We start from the raw sequence: 22,941 nt of genomic DNA on the forward strand, positions 1-22,941 counted from the left end.
TTTGCATCAAAATCAACCCAGTGTAGGTCCTCAGAGTCCCTGCTTCTGAATAAAATAAACTATTAAGAAATACGTTGATCAATACCAACGCCAGATGGAAATAGCAGCGATATCTAATAAAAAGAAAATTGTCAAGCACAGGAGAAGGAAACCCTGGTTCTACTTCCTATCTGTTCCAAAATGTTACTGCTCATTTGTTTGTATTAATTTAAGGGTAGGGGCAGGGGTGGGTCCCTGGTTCTCTGGCTCCAGAGAAATCCTACAGAGCAGGCATGAGAAATGTTTTTCCGTTCCAATTAGGGGTTGGCGGCAGAGAGTGTGAGAAATAAATTTCAGCACGAGATGAATGGGAGAAATATGAAGATTATTTCAGGAAAAATTCCAGAACCAAAGGAATGGGAGAATTTCCTGCAGCATTAATCCCCCTGAGATAAACCGCACAAGACCAGAAGGAAGGGGAACTGGCGGGAGGTGTCTTGAGAGACAGCTGCCTGTGTCACCCACCAGGGCTGAGGGCGCCATGCGCCTGCACTGTACTAGGAGGAGGGGAAGGGGGGTGTGCATGCGCATATGTGGGTGTGTGTGAGAGAGACAGGCAGAGACACAGAGAATCAGAGAGAGAGACGGAGAGAGGGCGAGAGAGAGATGAACTGAAAATGGGGATTCTGCTCCCGGGGGTCTCTTTTTCCCCACAGACTGGATGAGGCTGACTTGCTCAATTCAGCTGGTTCCGTAGACACCAAATCATACCCTGACCGCCCACCTCCAGCCAGCACGTGTCCATGCTGCCCAAGCAAAAGTGGCCACGTTTTAATGTGGAAGAGACTGAGGTGTGATTTAGTCTGAACCCCTAATTTTAAAGATAAGGATACGGATGCTACCGAGGATCAGAGCTCTGATTAGAAATAGGGGGGCCTAGAAAACATCACAGAAGCCAGCTCCCCGTGAAGACGCATCTCTCTGTCCCCACAGGGAACGTGACCAGGAAGGAAGCCACCTCACGGCTTTCATTCTTATCCCACCATGCGACACGTTCCCTCTGACCAACAATTCACTCCCATGTGTAGAAAATATGGTTTCAAAGGTCAACGCCAATGAAACGTTCTGGAGATGGACAGTGGAAATGGTTGCACAACATCGTTAATGTACCTAACGACACTGAATTGTACATGGAAAAGTGGTTAAAATGGTACATTTCATGTTTTGTATATTTTGCCACAATAAGAAAAGCAGTGCCATTTCTTTGAAACCTCACCTCAATTTTGTATGTGTGCACAGCGCTGAGCCATCCAGGCCTGAGCCCGGGCTCAGGAGGGCTGGAACTTTGTGTCTTTGCACAGCACTTTAGTGTTTAAACCACATGTTCTATTGAATATAAAATGCTTCCATAGTCTAAGAAAGTCCCCCAAAACACAGGAAAGCACACAGGAGAAATCCACGGCTGGCCCTTCCTTCCTGAGGTCCCCCTTCCACAAAAGCACCTGTTTGTAAAGCCAGCTGCACGGTGACCTTCCTTGTCCCATAAAAACAAAACGTGGAACCTTATAAAGGGTTTAGAGCCTGACATGTTCATTATCCTCTAACAGGAATTGAAGACATTTAAATAAAATGAGACCTGGAAGTAGTTTTGTGGGACGGAAGGAGCATGGATTGTTGTCAGATGGCCCTGAGCTTTAATCCGGTCGTCAGTCATGACAGAACATGTATGCTCAGGTGAGACGTAAGTGCGTCTGGGCCTCACTCCCCTCAGCTGTAAAGTGGGCATAACACTATTTATCTAGTGGTGTATTTTCAAGTGAGAATTAAGGAAGACAAAAATGGGACAAAGAACAAGGGCAGCAAATAGAAAACACCATTGAATACAGGGGATGCTGATCCAATTACATCAATAATCACTCTGGATGTCATGGTCCAAACGCACCGATGACAAGACAGAGGTTGTCAGAGTGGATCAGAAAACAAGACCTGACTCTACGTGTCTGCAAGAAACCCACTGTAAAGATAAAGACACATAGAGGTTTAAAGTAAGCGGATGGAGTAAAACGTGAGCACCAACCTAGAGAAAGCAGGAGAGCTCCACGAATTCCAGCAGAGCAGCCTTCAAAGCAAGGGAAATCCTCAGGGACAAAGAGAGGCATCACCCAGTGGTAAAGGGGTCAGTCCTCCAGAAAGACATAATTCTTAAATGCATGTGACTAATAACAGGCATCATACTATGTGAGGCAAAAGCTAGTAGAACCACAAAGAGAACTAGGAGAATCCACAGTCGTCCATGGAGACTTCAACACCCCTCTACCAAAATGGCAGATCCAGCAGGCAGAACCTCGGCAAGGACCTAGGTGAACTCAGCAACACCATCAATCAGCTGGATCAATGGACATCTACAGACCACTTCATCCAACAACAGCAGAAGACACCTTCTTCACAAGATCACATGGAACACTGGCCATGATAGACCACATTCTGGGCCGTAGGACACCTCTCGACAGGTTCAAATGAAAATTAAATTAAACTGAACACACTGCTCGGCAAGCACGGGTCCCCAGCAAACATCCTTCCTTTCCCCTACTTTCTCCAGGTTTGCTAACTTCATGTCTCCACTTCACCTGTCTATGGCTGTAAGCCCACAAGCCCAGCTGGGCTAGGGCAGCAGGATATCTTGCCAAGACACCAAAGAAACGACCCAGAGACTGCGAACGAGACATATAGGTTTATTGGGTCCTACTTATGGGAGTGTGTCCAGTGGCAGCTAGCTGGACAGAAGTACGCACCCACAGCTGCTCCCCAAGAGAAGCTTGCTTAAGTAGGCAGAGGAACAAAGGGTGCACGCTTGCCAGAGGGCTGTCCTTGGTACGACCAGCGTTCCCAGGAACAGTAGCTCACATGGAGGGGCTCTGTGTTCCTGTAAGACTCGATGTTCTTCTCATGGGATAAGGGAGGATCCAGGCTGGCCAGGCCCAGACCGTTACAGATCCCAGTAGCTGGGCTGCCTGCCCAGAAGGGAGCCAGAAGGACACATGGTTGCAATGGGCCTAGGGGTTTCTGCTGAGCAAGCAAGGCCCAGGCCTACAGGGGCTAACACATCTGCTCCAGGAAGATATGTGTTGACACAAGTTATATAAAGGGCTCTGAGTTTCCTGTCTACCCCAAACTCCCATAGCCAAGTAGGAATAAATTCCTAACACCAACCATGTCACTGAAATATCACAGTTTGGACCCTAAAAACTGGTTACTTTCAAGCTTGGCTCATAGAGCACTTTCCAATGGCCACCCTCATCCCATTTTATTGTCACATCTTCTCTCTTCTAGAAGCTACCATTTTATCTTTCTTGAGTATCATAGATGGTCAAGAAATACTGAATTAAATAAAACCACTTTAGAACTATCTTACGTATCTTAGGAGAGATCCTCTCAAATTACATTTGCTGCTGAAATCTGAAGACTGACTCCCAGATGCTGAGAAGGTTCTCCCCATCACCCTTTGCTAGCACACAGCAGAGGCATTGCTGCAAGATGGCTGTGATGTCCCAAATTCTCCATGGAGGCCAAGCTCTGCTGGGGTTGCACAATCTTGTGAAATTTTAGCTCAGGGGGGTACTTCTGTATGAAGGCTGCGTGATGAAACTTGGAAGTCCATCTCACAGGCAGCAGGAGAAACTACATAAACACCAGTCTAGGTAAACTCCACGAGAGCAGGTATTCCCAGGGGTGCACAGGAACTGGGTGACACACAAGGGGTGGCACTGGGCACATCCTGTGACTTCAAGTCCGCAGGAACGAAAGCAGCAAGGTATGACCTCTGACGGCTCTATTATATATATATATATATGTACATTTAATAACGTCCAGTGTGCAGAGGAGCTTACAAGATTTAGAGAAGGTAACTTTGCGACAAGATTTAGAGAAGGTAACTTTGCGAAATAGACAGCATCAACCACTCAAAGAGCTAACTGTAGCAACAGAATGGCAACTGAGTCTCCAACTAAAAATCAGCATTTGTTACAACTTCTACATGTCATAATATATTAACAATTTTTATTTCCTGCAATACATTAAAAAAGTAGGTGCTTACATTTATTAGCAATTCTGTAACAAACTAACCGCTCCATTGACCTCATCCAGTCTTTAAATGCTTTTGAACAAATCCTTTGCTTCCAATACTGGTTACTGAGACATAAACCCTTAAATCCAGAAACTAGTTCTCTCTCATCCAGGAGTGGTCCAGGGTCTCGCTCCAGGGCCCTCATCACGTGCATTTTCATCACTTGCACCAAGGAGAAGCAAGAAGAGCTCTGTACGTCAACGTCAAAGGGAGAACAGATCCACAGGGATTTTGTTCTCCTTAGGCGTTGTTTTAAATTCAGTAACTCTAGTCCATAGATGACTAGAACTTTTTAAGTGCTGACCTTCATGTTGAAAATCTTACATGATTTTCTGCAAAGGAAGCCAACAAGCAACCAAATTCATTTGGAAGGGAAGGGGCAGTGAACAGCTTGCAATATTTCCCCTTCCTAAATGAACAGAGTCGTGTACACACACACGTGCATGTGTGCACACAATGCACACACACACAGGCATACACACACACACACGCACAGACACAGGCACACACACTGAACCCAAACACAGCCAAACAAACACTCAGTCACACGATTAGGTCACAATATATAACTGACTCTTTTCTTTCTAAAAATAATTCACAGAGGCTAATAATTGTCTAAAATAACTTGCTGTGGGTTAATTTACACATAAGCCCCACTCTAGAGTATGGAACATTCTCAACATACTCAAGACTGGTGTTTACAGAAATGAAGGCACTTTTCCCATATTGTCTAAAGCACCCTGTTTCTTCCATGAAGGAGACTTGAATTCAGAGACTGTTGGGTAGGTTCCATATGGAACAGCACACAGAGGACACCCAGTGAAGACCAACGTGGACTAAAATTCCAATCTCTCCGCTTCATGCCCTGAAACACAATAAGGCCCTCATAGGACTGAACGAGACAGCGTGGGGCCCATTACGAACACGAACACAGGCTGGAGGACATGTGGAGCTCCACCATTAGAAAGGCATATGGGGTATGGATATGGGAATAAGAAAGCTGACATTGATCGTTGGGCTCCTGCATTATTCCAGTCACAGTTCCGGGCCCTTCATATATGACATTGTCTCCATTTGATAAACGAGGGAACTAAGGCTGAGTCCTTCTCTCAGCTGATAACTGGGGATCCTCTTTGAACCCAGAGCTGCTTCTTGAAACCTTCTTCATTTTGATTTCTACGTATTATATTTGTTGATAGAAAGTACAAATGTGAGCAACAAGTCAAAAAGGAAATTTAAGGTACATTGAAGGTGTCTCACTTCATAAAAACATCCTTGTTTACAAGCTATTTTTCTCTGTTTAAAAAAGCAGTACTTTTTGTATGAATGAGCAGAATCGTTTCCTCAGAGAGAAGTCTCATTGTCGGTGTAACTGGACGGTTGGCTATGATTACCCTACAAGACTGAGAGACCAGATATTTATGCAGCAAACCAGAGCATGTCTTATATCATCTCCAGGACAATTTCTATTTATAAGCATGTTCTTTTTAAACATCTTCTAAAGCTCATCTAAATGCACAATGTTCCATTCATTTGTTAGTGTCCCTTTTGATATATGACTGAGCTTTACGGAGAAAAATGAATCACCAGATATCTTTTGAAAAGAAAAGTATAAACTGTTTTTCCAGCAATGAATACTGAGACAAGCCATTCATATGGTAGATACCAAGATGCTTTAACTAAAGACAATTTTTTCATCTACTTATATTCTTATCCCACTATGAAAACCATTGAGAATGTGATCAATGAAGCAGAATACAAGAATCTATGATGAAATCTAAGGTCTCATCACTAAATTTCATGTGGAAACTAGCTTATCTGGTAAAATTTATACGACATATAACCTGTTAAATAGTGCAGGCATAATCGTGTTAAATTCTTGCAAAACAGCAAATGCAGGGTAAATGAGGCAATTTGCAGGTCGTTGAGCCCTGGGAATTCAGTGCAGAGATGGGCAGGCAAAAAGATGAATAGAAGCACAGAAGGTCAAGAATGAAGAGGAAAGGAGTTTTCTGGATGCACAGAGAGCAATGAAAAGAACAGAGAAACCAGCAGATGCTAAGAAGGATGGAATGACAGCTCTTCTTACGTCAGGATCATCATTTTGTTTTGGAGCAAGTCTTCATTTCCTAGTATTGATGTTGCAAACAGTACTGAGAGGGGGAAGCCTGCATTTTCTGCTGTCTTCTTCTCATGTTGAGCCTCAATTGTATTGCTAGCATCATTTTCATGAGTTTCTTTGAAGCAATCTGGAAAATCTCTGCTGGAAAGACAAGCCTACCATGGACTGCATCAATGACCACTGGCAACCATAAACCCTAGAAATCGGTGCACTGAGCTACTTGCATGGAAAAGTTGTGCAATCCGGAATGCGTGTTGTGTCACTTGCCTGCTGGTCTCAGGATGAGGAAATAGCACATTTTAAACAACATTTCCCATTGTCAAAAAAACTCACAAACTAGTCATAGAAAATTTAGAGTATTTGGAAAAGAAGGAGGACGAGAACACAGGAACCTAGGGTTCTGTTTTACAGACGATTCCTCTTCACATCACTATACTTTATCTTTGGATAATTTGGGGAGGTTACTTAAAACAGATGTACACCATAGCATTGCCCACATTTTCAGACACGCTGCAAAACACCACACTGAAAGGCTACGCATGGATTCATCGCACGGAAGATACATGGTTTAATGGTGTCCCCTTACTACCTGACCAAAGGTGGTTTCCAGTTGTTTGCCTTCTGAACAAAATTGCAATCAACATGCTGGTATTAAAGCTTTTTCTGTAAATTTACTCATGCTCATGGATAGAGTCCCAGAATTAGAATTATAAGACAACAGCGTATGGACATTTTCAAGATGCTTGTTAGGTGGTAAAGGGGATTTTCATTAAACGGAAGTTGAATATTCAATAAAAACCTCATCAGTATCATCACTGCTACTTTCTGGAGTTAAAAAAAAAAAGCCAAAGAGAAAAGTAGAAATTAAAACAAAGCAAAATTGAGCACCATGGCTGAAAGAAACTGTCTTTTGCGGCTGCTGAAGTAATTAATCTTTTCAGTGGAGCAATGGAAGATATATTTACGTTTTATTTTAAAATAACCTGTATTCAATAAATTAAAACAAATCTTACACCCGAAGAGCCATGCTTTTTCTTTGATAAAATGGAAAGTCTGGGACAGGAAGGAAATGGAGCAGTGACAAACCCAGGAGCAGGTTCAGACCAGGTGCGCGCTCCTCTGCTGCCCATCATGGAGCGTTCGCTCACTGACGGTGACCCCTATCCTCATATGACGACACCCCGCTGTCGGTCCAGAGCTTCTCCCAGAGCAGATCAAAGACAAGCGTGATGGAAACAGAATCCCTCCTATGTCTCCGCCATCATTTCACCCGACCAGAGTTCTGCGGAAGCTTTAGGAGGAGGGAGGAACTTCTGCTCTGCCAGGTCAGCCCCTCCTTATGGGTCTGGGGAGTCGGATCAAATGCCAAACACGTGGTGCTATTGTCTTGCCCACGTGTGAAAAGAAAGAAATGCTCAGAACTCGTCATCCTAGAAGGTGCTTTTGCTCTTTGATGTGGCTTAGCCTACGGGCTGCCCAGGGGGCTGACGTGTGACAGCCTGTGCCCAGGGGACAGGAGGGCTCAGAAACTAGCCGCAGTTACTGAGCCCTGAGACTTAAGCCATCTGCGGAGCCTAAAGGACAAGGAACCCAATCAAGGTCACGTTGACAGGAAAATCCAATGTGCAAACTGCCTTCGCCCGAAACTAGGGAACAGAGACGCTTGGCTCAAAGCCCAAATCTAAAACTTGGCAAATGTGTGCTTTCTGGGGTTGCTAAGTCAGCACTGCTTAGCCACTTACAGGATGAAGACTAATTAAAAACCCACGGTAGATGTGTCTATATATCTAAGTACCTCTCTATATGTCCATGTCTATCAACTGAACTATTACTATGCGTCAGGCGTTATGATAAGAACTTTACACACATAAGCTCGCTTAAACTGACAACCCCCTCTGAGCTGGGTACTGTCATCATCCCACTTCTGCAGAGAAAGCTTAGGGGCCACTTCTTGCTCAAGGTCACAGAGCTATCTCTAACCCTGCCTGCCATGTCCAGCCGGCTCTAAGCCCCAGCTCCCCGACAGCTTCTGACATGAAAGCAATGGACTTGCCCCCAGAACACTGCACACGAATTCTGAACATAACTACGGGGGTAGATGTAAGACAGCCTATGCCCCAGGATGCCCGCACACGCCCCACATGAGGATCTGTGCACCATAGTGACATCTGCAAACGGGAAGACGGCACAGCAACTTGACCCCAAGCTCCCTTCCCAGCCTCGTCGCGCACACACCGCTGCATCCAGCTGAAGGACGGTGCCCGGTTCTCTCACCTCGTCTCTCCCCCAGGTCCACGACACATGAATCCGCACACACGGTTCCCTTTCCCTTCTCTGCTGAACAAAACCCTTCTCCTCCTCAACACACACACCAAATGTCACTTCTCCCATGCAGGTTTTTTTCATCTTTAAGCCATAATTAATCCCTCCTTCCTTTATAGACTCCTGAAATATCACCTGTTCTTAATTCCTCCTATTCAATCCCTTCCTCTAAATACCTAGAGTGGGGTCTGTTTTCCTGATACACAGAAAAATCAATAGACGTGTATTAGGTAAATGGATATAAATAAATAACAGTCGTGAACCAGGTGGGTATTTTGATTTTCCCCAGTTAAATATTCATGGGTCACTCTTCACCTCAAGGAAATAGTTGGGAAGTGGTGGGCATGCAGCCAGATTGCAACCTAAGTCCACTGCTGGTTCAATCGTCAGCCACAGGCCTCACTGCGATTTGATCAATGCAACTGGCCAGTGGAAGGGAAACCTCAGCGGCGTCTAACCAGTCAGGAAGCAATGACCACAGCTGAGGGACAGCAGTTACGCAACCCGAGAGACCAGGTTTGAGGATCAAAGCAAAGTCAGAGAGAAGACGCACGTGAGGGAGAACCAGGAACCGCCAAACCCTAAGTGGGCGCCCGTCAATATGCTACTAGATTCTCAGCCTCCCCATGTGGGACGTTTTGCTCCTGCTGTTTCTTCACCTGGGTGCAGCGAACAGATGCTAGCGGGCCCTGAGGATCCCCACCTCGTGGAGTTCATGCCTCTGTGGGGTCCCCTCCCCCTGAGTGTGGGCAGGGCCCGTGACCAAGAGAGGATGGCCAAGGTCACGGATGTCGCCCTGGTGACTGGGTTACACGACGATGGAAGACTCCATCCTGAATGCTTCAGGTTCACTGGCTCTGTTTCTGGCTCCGAAGAAGCAAGCTGCAACGAATCCTACACCACAAGGGACAGATCCAACCAGCACACCGAGTGGACTTGGAGCGGGCACCAGCTCAGTCCCTGACAGGTGAGGACGCAGCCCCGGCCAGCACCTTAGTGAAGCCTGGAGATCCAGCTCAGCCGGCCCTGACTCCGGAGCCACAGAAGCTATGACATCATCACTGTGTGTGTCATTTTAAGCCGCTAAGTGTGTGGTAATTTGTTCTGCAGCAATAAAAACCTAATACACCTAGAAACCCAACTTCCCCCCAGAGCACGGTCTTTGCATGTGGATTAGGACACCTGTGTCTGTCCTGACTCATAGCTCTGAACACGTCTTTCTTACTTCTTGATAAATTCAGTTAGGACAGGCCTCCTGTTTATATGTCCACCAGTTCACAGAGACTAAAGTGTGAAACAGCTTCATCGGCGGCAGGTGTTATAAAATTTGATTGAATTGAAATTGAGTTGAAAGACGTTTTTGAGGACAGAATGAATGGACAACTGCACAAATATCAGAGTAATCAGAAGGTTATTACTGACTCTAGAGCTGCTTTTACAAAGGGCTTTGAGGTTGAGACCTAAACTAAAATGGCTATTACACGCCTATCAGACCCCATGAGGGACAACGCTCAGTGGCAACTTCACACAAGCCTCCATCAGAAAAATGCTGCTTTGTTCCTTGATCAGCTTTATTGAGATAATTGATGTATAGAATTGGGTAAGATTAAAGTGTATGATGTAATGGTCTGATATACATATATATTGTGAAAAGATTACCACAGTAAGGTTAGTTAACACCTCCCTCCCTCCCATAATTACCATTATTTATTTATTCATTTTGTGGTGAGAATATTCAAGTTCTATTCTCTTAGCAACTTTCAACTGTGTAATACAGTATCATTAGGTATAGTCATCAGAACTTGTTTATCTTATAACTGGAGGTTTGTACCCTTTGACCACATTCACCCATTCTACTCTGTTTTTGGGAGTTCAGTTTTCTTAAGATTCCCATCATATGAGATCATATGGCATTTGTCTTTCTCTGTCTGACTTCCCTCACTTAGCATAATGCTCTCAAGGTCTACCTATGTGGTCACAAATGCCAAGATTTCCTTCTTTCTCATGGCTGAAAAATATTCCATTGTGTACATATACACACACATACATATATGTATATACACACCACGTTTTCTTTATCCATTCATCCATCAGTGGACACTCAGGTTGTTTCCATGCCTTGGCTATTGCGAATAATGCTGCTGTGAATGTAGGGGTGCAGACATCTTTTTAAGGTAGTGTTTCCTTTGGATATCTTCCCAGAAGTAGAATTGCTGATCATATGGTACTTCTATTTTTAATTATTTGAGGAATCTCCATACTGTTTTCCATAGTGTCTGCACCAATTTACAAACCCACCAACAGTGAACAAGGGTTCCCTTTTCTCCACATCCTCACCAACACTTGTTATCTCGTCTTTTTGGTAATAGCCATTCTAACAGGTGTAAGGTGATATCTTAGTGCGGTTTTGGTTTGCATTTCCCTGATGATTAGTGATGCTGAGCATCTCTTCATGTGCCCGTTGGCCATCTGTAAGTCTTCTTTGGAAAAACGTCTATTCAGGTCCTTTGCCTATTTTTTTAAATTTGATCACTTTATTTTTTTTACAGTGAGTATGTATTACTTGTACATTGGAAAAGTTTTTGTAAAGTACAGGATGTGACATTGCATCTTTTTTTACCTATTTCCTAATTGAGTTGTTTGATGCTTTGCTATTGAGTTGTAGGAGCTCCTTACATATTTTGGACATTAGCCCCTGTCAGATCTATGATTTGCGGGTACCTTCTCCCACTCGGGAGGAGGCCTTTTCCTTGTCTTGAACTCCTTGCTGTGCAGAAGTCCTTCAGCTGGATGACGTCCTACTTGTTTATTTTTGCTTCTGTTGCTTGTTTTGCAAATTTATGCAGTTAAAATTGATTCCCTGGAGTGAACCAAGTTCATCTCCCCCCATTATTGTTAATTTTCTCTATGTTCTTTCTCCCAGTCTATACTAGAATGATCCCCTTCTGTATATGGTTTATCACTGTGCTAGACATTTCTGCATAAACACCTCCTACAGTGTCCTCCTCTGAGGGGAGTGAGAAGTGCTCACGTTTTAATCAATTGGAAGGCGGAGTATTTTTATAGCTTTAAGCCCCTCATTGTCAAAGCGGTCTTCACCACGATTCACTTCTCAAATGTTATAAGCACAGACACATAAAATATAAAGAGGGTGGTTACACCACTGACTAGATAGAGTACAGATGATGCATTTTTTCCCTGAACACACAATCAGCCTCACAGGGATCTCTTTTCTTTAGTCAACCTGTGGTTTGAGTAAAGAAATATATCATATTTATTAAAACCTGTATTTTAAAGATTCAAGTTACTGCCAGCACGAGTAAGCAAATAAAATGGTAGAAGGTCTGTTTTTAAGTTAGCATAAGGATTCAATTGCATTGGGATTCACTTATTCTTCCTGGCATCTATTCCTTCAGCCAACAAGAAAAGTAACTGAGTATTGACCATGCTCAGGATTATGCAAAGGACGTGGAGAGTAAAGCCTCAGGGTTTAGGCTCCTTAGAGTCAAGGATCATGCCTTCATTGTATTCTCTCAATCACTGGGTTTTAGAGCTGGAAGAAATCTTAGAAAGTGTGTGGATTTTCTTTTTTACTGTTTCATGTAAATAGATGGAGAAGCCAGAGATTAAGTGACTTGTCCAAAGTTGCCCATCTCTTTGGTGGCAGAGAAAGAATGGGAACACGGCTCTTCCCGCTGCCATGTGTCTGCCCTGCCTGAGCCCAGCTCCTGGGTCTGATCCCGTGTTGGTATTTATCTGAATAAATGGGAAACAGAAAGACCGTGTCTCCTGAATGTTGGAAGTGGAAGAGACCATTAAAAACTTATTGTTGACTAATGCCAATTAAGAATAACAGCTGGTTTGTTCTTTCAGCAATTTGATGAGCTCCCATTCCTACCAAGCTTTCTCCCAAAGGTCAGTACAGAACTGCGTTAAATTAACCAGATTCAAGAGAATTTTTCCACCACAAGTTTTACAATACACAGGACACATCTACTTTGTTCCGTGTACATTTTTGCCCCAGCAGGTTGGGGAGATGGACACCTTAAATGGATTTGGGGAAGGATCTCAGTTGGGAGCAGACTGACTCCAGCCATCGATCCGATGTGACCCAGTGAGTGAGCGCTGCTGGTTCCTGTGCCCGAGCTTTGCCTCAGCTGTGCCCTGCTGCCGGGTCCCAATGCTGTTTATCTCCCTGGCCAACACTTGGACACCCTTCACCACTAAGTTCAAGAACTATCACTTTTATTATCATTTTTTATAATCCACCTGCCTCCTGGTAAAACTGGCCATTCCCCCTGGACACTGCATCCATCACAGTGTTTCCTTCTTATGTTATACTCTTCTTGACTTATGTATTTCTCCCAACAACAGCTCTCTGCTCTATTACTTTCTCCTTGCCTACTGCTTAGCATGGAGCCCACTAAAAACAGGTTGTCTAGGTATCTGTGAAATAATAACGGTAATAAAAATAGAGCTTCCAAATATTTGGTGGAGTGGTCATATTTGCACGGATATGTTCTCCCCTTCAGGATGGTAAGGGAAGGGTATGTTCCAGATCACTACTCCGTTCCAAACATTCATTAACAAAGTAACCACACTTTGAAATAACAATTGTATTTCTAGGATTTCTAGAATTTACCCTAAGGAAATAATCACGAATGAGCATACAGATAAAGCTATGAATATATTCATGAAGGTATAATTTATATTAGTAAAAAGATTAGAAATAGCTCAAATTTCCATTAAAAGGGGATTAATCCAATAAATCACAGTGGACCAACACAATGGAATAATATGTAACCACTAAAAATGATATTCAGAAGCACATTTAATGCCCTGGGATAGAGTTCACAGTCCACGGCAAGTGAAAATGCAGATGATAATGGAAGAGGAGAGAGATGATTCAATAAACAAACGTATCTATTCCTTACTTATGACATTCCTGAAAAATCTGCTATGAAGTGAAAAGCCATAAAATGAAAACTTAATTTTATTCATTTTAATGAGAAAATGATAACGTCTCCTTCCAGTCCAAGACACACAAATCATTTTCACCCACCGAAAAATATATTTAAACAAGGCAAACAAGTTTATCTTTGTCATCAACAATATATTTAAAGTAAACCAACAAATTTGGGCCATAAAACATAAGCAATGATGGTTTGTTATAGTCAACAAAGCAGACTTGCTGAGCGGGGAGACGGGGGTGAGGGGTGCTCCTTCAGAAGCTGAGGGAGAGGCACAGAACTGGCTGTCGGACACACAACATTTGGGACGTCCGGTTATCAGCTCTCAAACTGCACTTGAAATCACAGCAAGAAAAACACAGTCAGGGCAAAATAAAGGATAAGCACGTGTCGCTGACACGCACAGGCCCAGGAGACGCGTTCTCAGGACCCTCCCTCTGGGGACAGCCCCCAAGCGCGGCGCTGACGGCTTCTGGAGCACGGCCGTGATTCAGATTTGCTCCCGATGAAACTGTCTGACCAGAGTCATTTCCAGGTGAAGGGATGTGTCAGCCCAAACTCTAATTTTGAAGTATCACTTCTCATAGTGGTTTTGGGGTGAAAGAGTAGTTTTAATGATTTTTTAAAAGTTGTTAAAAAGAGATATAACATTTCAACATCTGCTCTGTTGAGGGGTTGTGAATCAGAGTTTTAAAGCCAGAAGCTGGCAAACACACACACACAGAGCAGAAGGCTGCATGCCCTGGGACGTCCCGGGGCAGCTGGACGATGGACGGCTTCTGTTTTCACTTTCCTTAGAGATATTTCATGATTGTGCTCTTTGTAATAAGGTCAAAATAAAGTGATTAGGAGAATAAAAAAGCAGTGCTCTATATGGCAAATCTAAATTAATGAATGTTTCTAGAAAGAGTAATACAGATTTTTTACAAAAAGCATGTTTTATTTTAATCCTTATAGAGTTCTTCCCAAATCCTGATTTTATATGAAATTTCAGGTATTTTTCTCTTTTTGGATTGGGGCAAAGTTCCAGAAGCCCTGTATGATAATTACTCACTTCGGCCCTTTTCCTATAAACTTACCAGAAGTGGAGATTTCATATTTCCTTCTTGTCTTCGTGCCGACATCAAGATCTGAGAAGGGAAAGCAATTCTGCTCGCGTGAAATGATGCTCTGAGGAGGCTCAGCTGTGTAAGGGATTTAACGCTGATGTCGGAGAGATGAAACCATCACCCTTCAGCCTCACTCCGCTGTCCAAGGCACCTCGGTCAGTGTGATTGATGGGACCTTCCCTCAGCGTGCAGGGCACAAATCCAGCCCAGTGCTTCACTCTTCTTACTGCAAGTTCTCCGCACGAGCTGGAAAGTGGGTTTGGTTCCGTCTGCTCCCTGAAGAAGTGCTGTGCAATCTGGTCCGCCCTTTGCCTTTCTGAGCCTCCATTTACTGAACCGCAAACCAAGGATGTGGATGGTGTCATTTTAAGGTCTTACCAATCCCCCATCTTTAATATTATGACCAAATTATATCTATGTAACAGCAAAGCTGCTTCTGTGTAATGCGGGGAGACATTCGAACCCAGCCTTCTAGTCAGATGGCCCTAAATTCAGATCCAGGCTCTCACGGATCATACAAGACTGGGCGGGCAAATTTACTGCTCTATTTATTACAGTTTAAGTAACAGAGAGAAGAAATCAGACAGATGTAAAATACTGAACACAGTGCAGCGTCTGGCGAACACGCAGTTACGGCGGCTACAGTTATTACTGCTCTATCAGGAAGGGTCCACGAAGAATCTTTAATACAAGCTTCCTAACGAAGGAATTAAGGAAACGCAGGCATTGTGAAGTTAGTAAATTAGGAGCGGAGGAGGCCCTTCTCTGTTCTTGTTGCCAACCTGAATCCTTGGCACATAATTCTTACTTTTAATTGAGCTTGACCGCTACTAAAACGAGAAGAGAGAAAGAAAACCAACTACCTCCGGAAATGAATCCAAAGACACTCATTTTATGTTTTCGTTCTTATATATGCTAACCTAGTGTTACATTCACGTGTGTGTGTGCTCGTGCGTATCCATTCCAGCACGCATACACTGGAGACAGAAGAGTTGTCAACACTATTTTAAATAATCTTGTCTCTAAATACATTAAAATATAGTTTAAAAAGGCATTCTCCATAAATGTAAAAATATCTGACAAACGCAAATTGTGATAAACAGTGTTATTAAGCTGAGACAACATAGCATTTTCAACGATTTTATCACAAAGCTATTATTTAAATTGACAAGACCTTCATATATGAAAAATGGTTACTGCATGACTCAGGTTTTGAACTAATTTCAAAATCAGAAGAAGTGTTAATAAGTATACAGCCAGTTGCCCAGCATCGGAGCAGATTCTTGGCTATCTACAAAGGTATTAAATAGAGGAAAATTCATTTAAAGTTCCCCTTTGGAATTATCCATCAATGTCATTCTAGCCTCACTCTTTGAACAGAATCCCATTTACCTCACTGGGAATTCTACAACGAGTTTATCTTAATTTAACATGCACTATATATCCTAGTTCATTAAAAACAGCTTCTGAGTTGAAGCATTCACAGTGGCTGGAGAATTTGGATTAAATTCAAATTCAAACCAATGTTTTTATGCAGCAAACTCCAAGGATCTGTGGAGAGCTGGGACGCCTCTGGAAAAGAGGGAGCTGTCTTTGCACATCACTGAGCTTCAGTGCAGCGTCTAAACTGACAATTTCTCCCATCCCTGCCCCGGTGCACACTTACATCCACGCCCCTGCTCCTGTGCACACTTACAGCCACGCCCCTGTGCACACTTACAGCCCCGCCCCGCCCCTGTGCACACTTACAGCCACGCCCCTGTGCACACTTACAGCCACGCCCCCGCCCCTGTGCACACTTACACCCACGCCCCCGCCCCTGTGCACACTTACACCCATGGACTACAGCAGTTTGGTCTTCTTGTCATCCCTCCTGAGTGTAAACTCAGTCAAGTGATACCAATGATTAAAAGCTATAAGATAAGCAGGAGCAGCATGCATTAGCATCCTGGATCTTGCGCTTCATTGCAAGCTGCAGGACCGTGGGTAAGACAGGAGCCTTATGCTCCTCAAGCACACACTTGGCAGGTCAGTGACAAGCGCAGTCTCCCATTGGCACAACTGGTGGAACTTCCCACTGCTCCCTGTGCTTCCCAGAACCCAGGTGATAAGGGTTTGTGGTCGGGGGACGGCCTGCTTCTAAACTGACCCAACCATAGCAATCCGGACCCACAAGAAGTACCGTCCAGAGGGAGCACTCAGCAGCAATTTGGAGTTATTTACTCATTGTTGTCATAAGGGTTGGCCCAAACGAAGCAGGAATTCAGGAGTAGGGCCAAGATCAATCCCCAGTGGTCTAGTGGATTTTGTCAGAGACAGCCAAGGCAGCGATGCACCCAGGGAGCACTGAAACATTAGTAAACAGTGCTCCCTTCCAGGTTCCCCATGACCCACCACAAGGGTGTTGTTCTTCTTTTCACCATTTTGTGGTCACAAATCTGTGAGAATCTGATGAAAACTATGTGTCCTTTATCCCCAAAAGCACATGCAGACCCTTCCAAAAGTTTGCATACATTTTAAGGTATTCTCAGGCCTGTGGCACTACACATGACAGGAAAAGCTGCCCACGATCCACGTCTGTAGACCCCCAAACCCCACGACCGTGGTGCCTAAGCCTTCGTCTGCTTTTAGGGCCCAGCTCATCACTGATTTCAGATGCCTCTCCCATATCCAGTGCTCATCACTGAGTTGTTCCTCCCCCAGCTGAACTTCTTTGCATCTTCTTCGGCACTATCATAACACAAAGTTAAAAATGTTATGGAATTTACAAGATGAAAATCCCTTTCTCCCCACTAGATGTTATTTGTCTGAAAGTCCTTGTTGCCTAGCTCAGTGCCCTTACACACTGCAGACTCTCTCTATTGGCTCATGTGAACTGAGTGTTTCAATGGCCCAAACCAAAACCGAAAAATAAATTCTAATTGCAGAGATAGCAATTCAAATTCAGTTCATCTTATGTTTTACTTAAAATGAGGATACTCCACTTACCTCTGAAATGTGATTACATTAACCTTCTTCTTTTGCTTTGCGATATCTAAGTAACTATTTTAGAACTTGAGAAAATGGAGCATATTGAAATTCTAATTTTATTATATAAAAACAATAATAAGCATACCGGTTAGGAGAGTCACATCAGGTCAACTTTCTATACAGAATCCAACCAAACTGCTCAGTGGTGATGTGGGATCGATATCAGAGCCGTGGTTCCTGCCTCCCTATTGATTCAGCTTAATTCTCTAAGGATCCACTCGTAAGTTAGATTCCAAAGAATGCCCAACTGGTCATTCCCAGAAAGACCCAAATGAAAATCCCATTTGACTCAGGAGTCACTGAGTGTTTTTTAAACGAAGAAGTACTCTGTATCTCTGTCTTCAGGACCTCTCCCACCTCCCACCTTACACCTCTCCCCGCCTGAACGCTCCCGAGGGCAGGGTCTGGCGGGAGTGATGAAGGCCATCTGTATCTGAAGATTCGCTGCTCTTCCCTCTGGCCTTTCACAGTCAAGACGACAAATCTGGAAAACTTCTACCATGCACAATTTTCTATTGAGTCTGTGTGTGGGCCAACAACGAGGGAACCCGACAGCCAGTCAGCAAACACCTACTGCCTTCCTACTATGCGCCAGGTGCTGACATAGGTGCTGGGGGCGCAGTGACGCATCCATCAGAGGTGGTCTCTTCTATTCCCTGTCCAGGAAGAGGAATGTTCTGGCAGACAGAGTGGAAGGTTTCTACAGCCACTTATCACAAGTCCTAAAATGTGAAAGAAAACAGAGTCCCTCTCTCCACCCCCAACTCTCTCTTACCCCACGTGCCTCGTCACCTACGAGCCAAGCAGCCCCCTCTAGAAATCATGCATATGCCAAAGCTTATTCCACTTGGGAAACACTTTTCATAAAACATTAAAAGTCATCATCAGCACAATGCAACGATTGGTTTATTTGTAGCTATTTATTACAACTATTGCGTGAATTCTTAGATTTCCCTGAGATGCACGACTATCCCATTCATTGCTGTATTTCCCAACACCTGGAACAATGCCTGAAAAATAGACATGGAGTAAAAACCCAGAAATGGAATAATCACAACCGAACAAAAAAGTAAATAATAAAATAAGCACGGAAGTCACTGAGTCCCTGTGGCACCAGGCACGACGCTAACCACCCTCGTTTGCAAAACTGCCTCAAAATGTAGGGACTATTTTAACCATTTTGTAAGTGAAGACTTCAGATTCAGTGAAATTACACAACCTGTGCAAGGACTTCAGGTTCTAAGGGAAGAAAGCTGGATTTGGACCAAGAGCTGTATAGTTCTAATCTTGTATTCCTAATTTCTTTTCTTCTTTTCTTTTCACACATTTTATTCTTTGTGCACTTATCATTAGTTTAATTAATAACTTATTATTTAGTCTGGTAATGGTTGAGCTGCCCTAATTAATGACCAAGGATATCACGAAGGTGTGGATATCAGTTCCCTTCTGCCTTCCTTGCCCCATGTCTGACAATAAGACACAGAGTTTCACTAAACAGCAGGTCAATAGTGCAAAAGGTCACGGAAACCAAATTTATGCCTATGAAGAATATCTGGAAAATGAAATCCAGATGCTTAAAGCAAATACTTCATTCTGTAGACACGCAGATGTGTAGACACACAGTTTTAAGGCATAGACATCTTACGTTCATCAACCTGAATCTCAGGTTCAGAGAGGTTAGGTTCTCATGGAAGCCCACACTTCTAATTACGGCCCAAGAAGCTGGGATAGTGGCTCCTGCTTCCTGGCCCGACTCTCTTCCCACTAGACTCAGAGATTGTGTTTCTCCCTAGGAAACCCGATAATCCTGGATATAAGGTGGGAGTCAAAACAGAAGACAGGCACTTCAAAGATTACTTCTTAAAGCAAAGCCAACGATTGTGTTCCTATGAGTCAATAAAGTTGTGACGATCAATAATCACATCTGTTGATGGGCTCTCCCTCGTCCACATCGCATTTTCTACTTTTCTTTCCTTTTCCAGTCTCAGAGTAACAGGTTCCAACCAGCTTCCAGACTTTGCTGCTCCCCTCGTTCAAGGCCCTTGAGGACATATAGTCAACAGGATATATTGCCTGCCTGATCCTGTGCCAACACAGACCCTGGCCTGTGGGTGGTTTCCCGTCTTAGTAAGACGGGGCCCACATAGTCTTCAAAAACCAGAACAACACATGGTCCACAGGGAAAACCAGAACAACACATGGTCCACTGTGAGCTGAGCTCAGAAGGGAAAACAGTATGTCTACAGAGACCAGGTAAAGGACACTTCTAATGGGGAAACTGTAAGAAAAATAAAGAGAAATGGGAAAAAGTCCATCACTGATAGTATGTTTGCAGGTAAGGCCTTTCCCAAAAACTTCCCGCAGCCCAGGAAAACATGGACTTCAAGATTCACAATTCCTTCCATACACATCATCTCACTTGAGCCTCTCAACAATCACATGAAGAGGGAACAACTGTGGTTCGATTTTGTGAGGCAAGTGAGTCCTACATCTAGTTTGCTTTTGTTTGTTTTCAAGACCACTGGTCTGCCCATTACTCCACAGCGATTCGACTCTTTTAAAAACGCGATGTCCACATCTGCAAATCCTTGCAAGTGCTTTTGCTCACTTCTAGGTTCACAGCTTGAGTTCTGGGTCATTTGATCACAAGTCTGATTGAGGGGAGGCCACACAGTAATTCTATGTTGGAACATTTTCCTTCCAAGGTCATCCTAGAAAGATAGATGCTGTAAAAATCTCAATCATTTGTTATTCATAACATTGCTAATGAGATGTAACAATCAGAGAGAAAAGCAAATTTATGAATACATATCATTAATAATCACAAGGGATTTCAGCAAGGAACGTTTCTCATTTCTGTCAGTCACTTAAAAAGATGAATAATACCTAAAACCTCGCCCACATTTATAAGCAAAAACACTGGTGCGAGTGTTAGAGAAAGGTCGATGGTTTGACCTTGGGTTCACGCCACCTCCTCTGTGAGCCACTAATGACAGATGCTCCACCCATGATGGGGGGTCTTTCCAGTGTGTTCTCAAGCACCAGGGAACTCCGACCGGGCTGTGAGCTCCTTCCAGGCTGGAACACCCTCCAGCCCTCCTTCCCAGCACACAGCACAGCGTCTTGGAACTCCCTGAAAGCTGGTGAGACGCAGGCAGGAAAAGGAGGGAATCACGGAGAAGGGCAGGAATGAAGCTGTAACAAATGTCTTCAGGACAGGAGAAGGGCAGAGGGGAAGGGGAGAGTAAGCCTGCAGTTGCTCAGAAGCCCCCGATATTTAGCCTGATCACATTCAAGCCAATGAGCTCTTCTGTTTAACCAGGGCTTCTGTTCTGTTTTCTACCTCCAAGCTCTGCCTCAGACCGATGGGCAGGGCCGCGTGCTGCTCTGCAGAACTCACTGGAGGAGGAAGGGTTTACACAGGCTGCTGGCACTGGGGCCAGAACTGGGCCACGAAGGTAACTCAGCCAGAAGGTCCCAGGCAGAGAGGTGCTTCTTTGTCTTTGAAAATGTCTTGGCACCTGCCATGTCAGAATGAGACTCCCAAAAGAATTCTCACCACGTTTGCCAGTGTGTAGCATAAAGTACAGGATAGACAGTTACAGGAAAGGGAGTAGTAAGTTGAGATAATGTAACTTCTGCATTCACATTTCATTCTCAGGAAACAGAAACACTCAACTTCTTTGTATTCCTGGAGCTTAAGAAGATCATAAGAATTCTCTGATGGATACTTAACTCTCAGCAGATCAACCGAAAGACACTAAATTTGGGGTATTTTATGTATATATCATGAGATGGCATGGAAGATATTCAAATTTTAAAAGAAAGTTCTTGCTTTCAAAGTGGCAACATTCTAACACGGAAGAGAAATGTCAGACCCTGACCTAATGTTAAATTTCTCTCTTTAGCCATTTTTCAATATTTTAAAAAACTTTACTGTGGATTACTAAGAATAACTCTAATTTGACTCTTCCTCAGCATTCAATCGCATATATTCTATATGTATTTTCATCTTCCACATACATTTCAAAATACAACAAATAGGCATAAGTTTAGCAACAAGAAAACAGTCATTTATCGAAACATACTAAACCTGAAACCTGATATTTAAATTACTCAGTGACCAGAAAAATAAAATATTTATTTATTCCTTGAGCAAATTAATGAAGCGAAATTGTTTCAGCGCCAGCTGAATGCCTGAATCTCAGATATTGGATAATCTTTAAAAAAATAGAAATTTGCAAATTAGGGTTCACTTGTGCATTTTAAATCATTCTGCATAAATGCATAATTTTGACAGAGTCTCAGACACCAGATGGTATATGAAATTCATGCCTATCTTCACTCTTTTTTATCATATTTAATAGCTATCTGGCTTCACCTCAGAGTCTAAGTGTAGTTTACAAAACTGCCTTTGTTGGTAATAAGACCAGACAGCCTAATGGTCAGCTTTATGCCTTTGATTAAAAAAAACATGACTATGAAGTGTAAAGGGCACTGCGGGGTCCAAGGATGAAATGACACGGTTCCTCTGCTGAAAGTGCCGACAAAACCAGCGCTCAGCTCCACGTCTGACACGCAGCCTGCTCTGACTGACATCTGGGGAGGAAGGAAAATGGGAGGAATGCCAAAACAAAGGACAGCAAGGAAGCCACCAAGAGGGACGAGTGCAAGCTCCTGATGGAGACGGTGCAGAAGGTGTCATCAGGAGAGGGCGTCTGAGCGAGCTTTGACGGCTTTTCCCAGACTCTGCCACCCTCGACACAAAAATATTACAAGTCTGCAGTCTCCTCTCCCCTAACCTCTGCTGAGACAATGAATGCAAACCACTCCTGGTGCATCCCTGGATGCCTTTCTCTTTGCTCATCACACACACACACACACCACACACACACACACACACACACACACACACACACACATGCAGTGCTCACTCCTCCTTCCTCTGTCCATCATAGTAAATCCTTTGAAGTCCACGGTGCACTCACGGAACCATAAGTTAGCATCCGGTGACCAGAATACAGATGGTGGATGTGCTATGTGTGGCTAAATGGGGTTGGAAAGGCAAGCTGGGGCAAGTGTACGGAAGACTTTGAGCATGGGATTCATCCCACAGGCAAGGAAGAACCTTGAGACCATTTGAGGAAGACAATGACCTGACCTGACGAGCTTCAGGAAGGGGTATTCACAGCTGCAGTAGAGACGGGCGGGACTGGAAGCTGGGTTCTCCGAGCTTCTGGGGGCCCCAGGAAGGGGAAAGCAGAGACACTGCTTCCTGCTTCCCAC

The sequence above is a fragment of the Equus quagga genome, chromosome 22 (assembly GCF_021613505.1).
Source record: "Equus quagga isolate Etosha38 chromosome 22, UCLA_HA_Equagga_1.0, whole genome shotgun sequence".
NCBI classification, from domain to species: domain Eukaryota; kingdom Metazoa; phylum Chordata; class Mammalia; order Perissodactyla; family Equidae; genus Equus; species Equus quagga.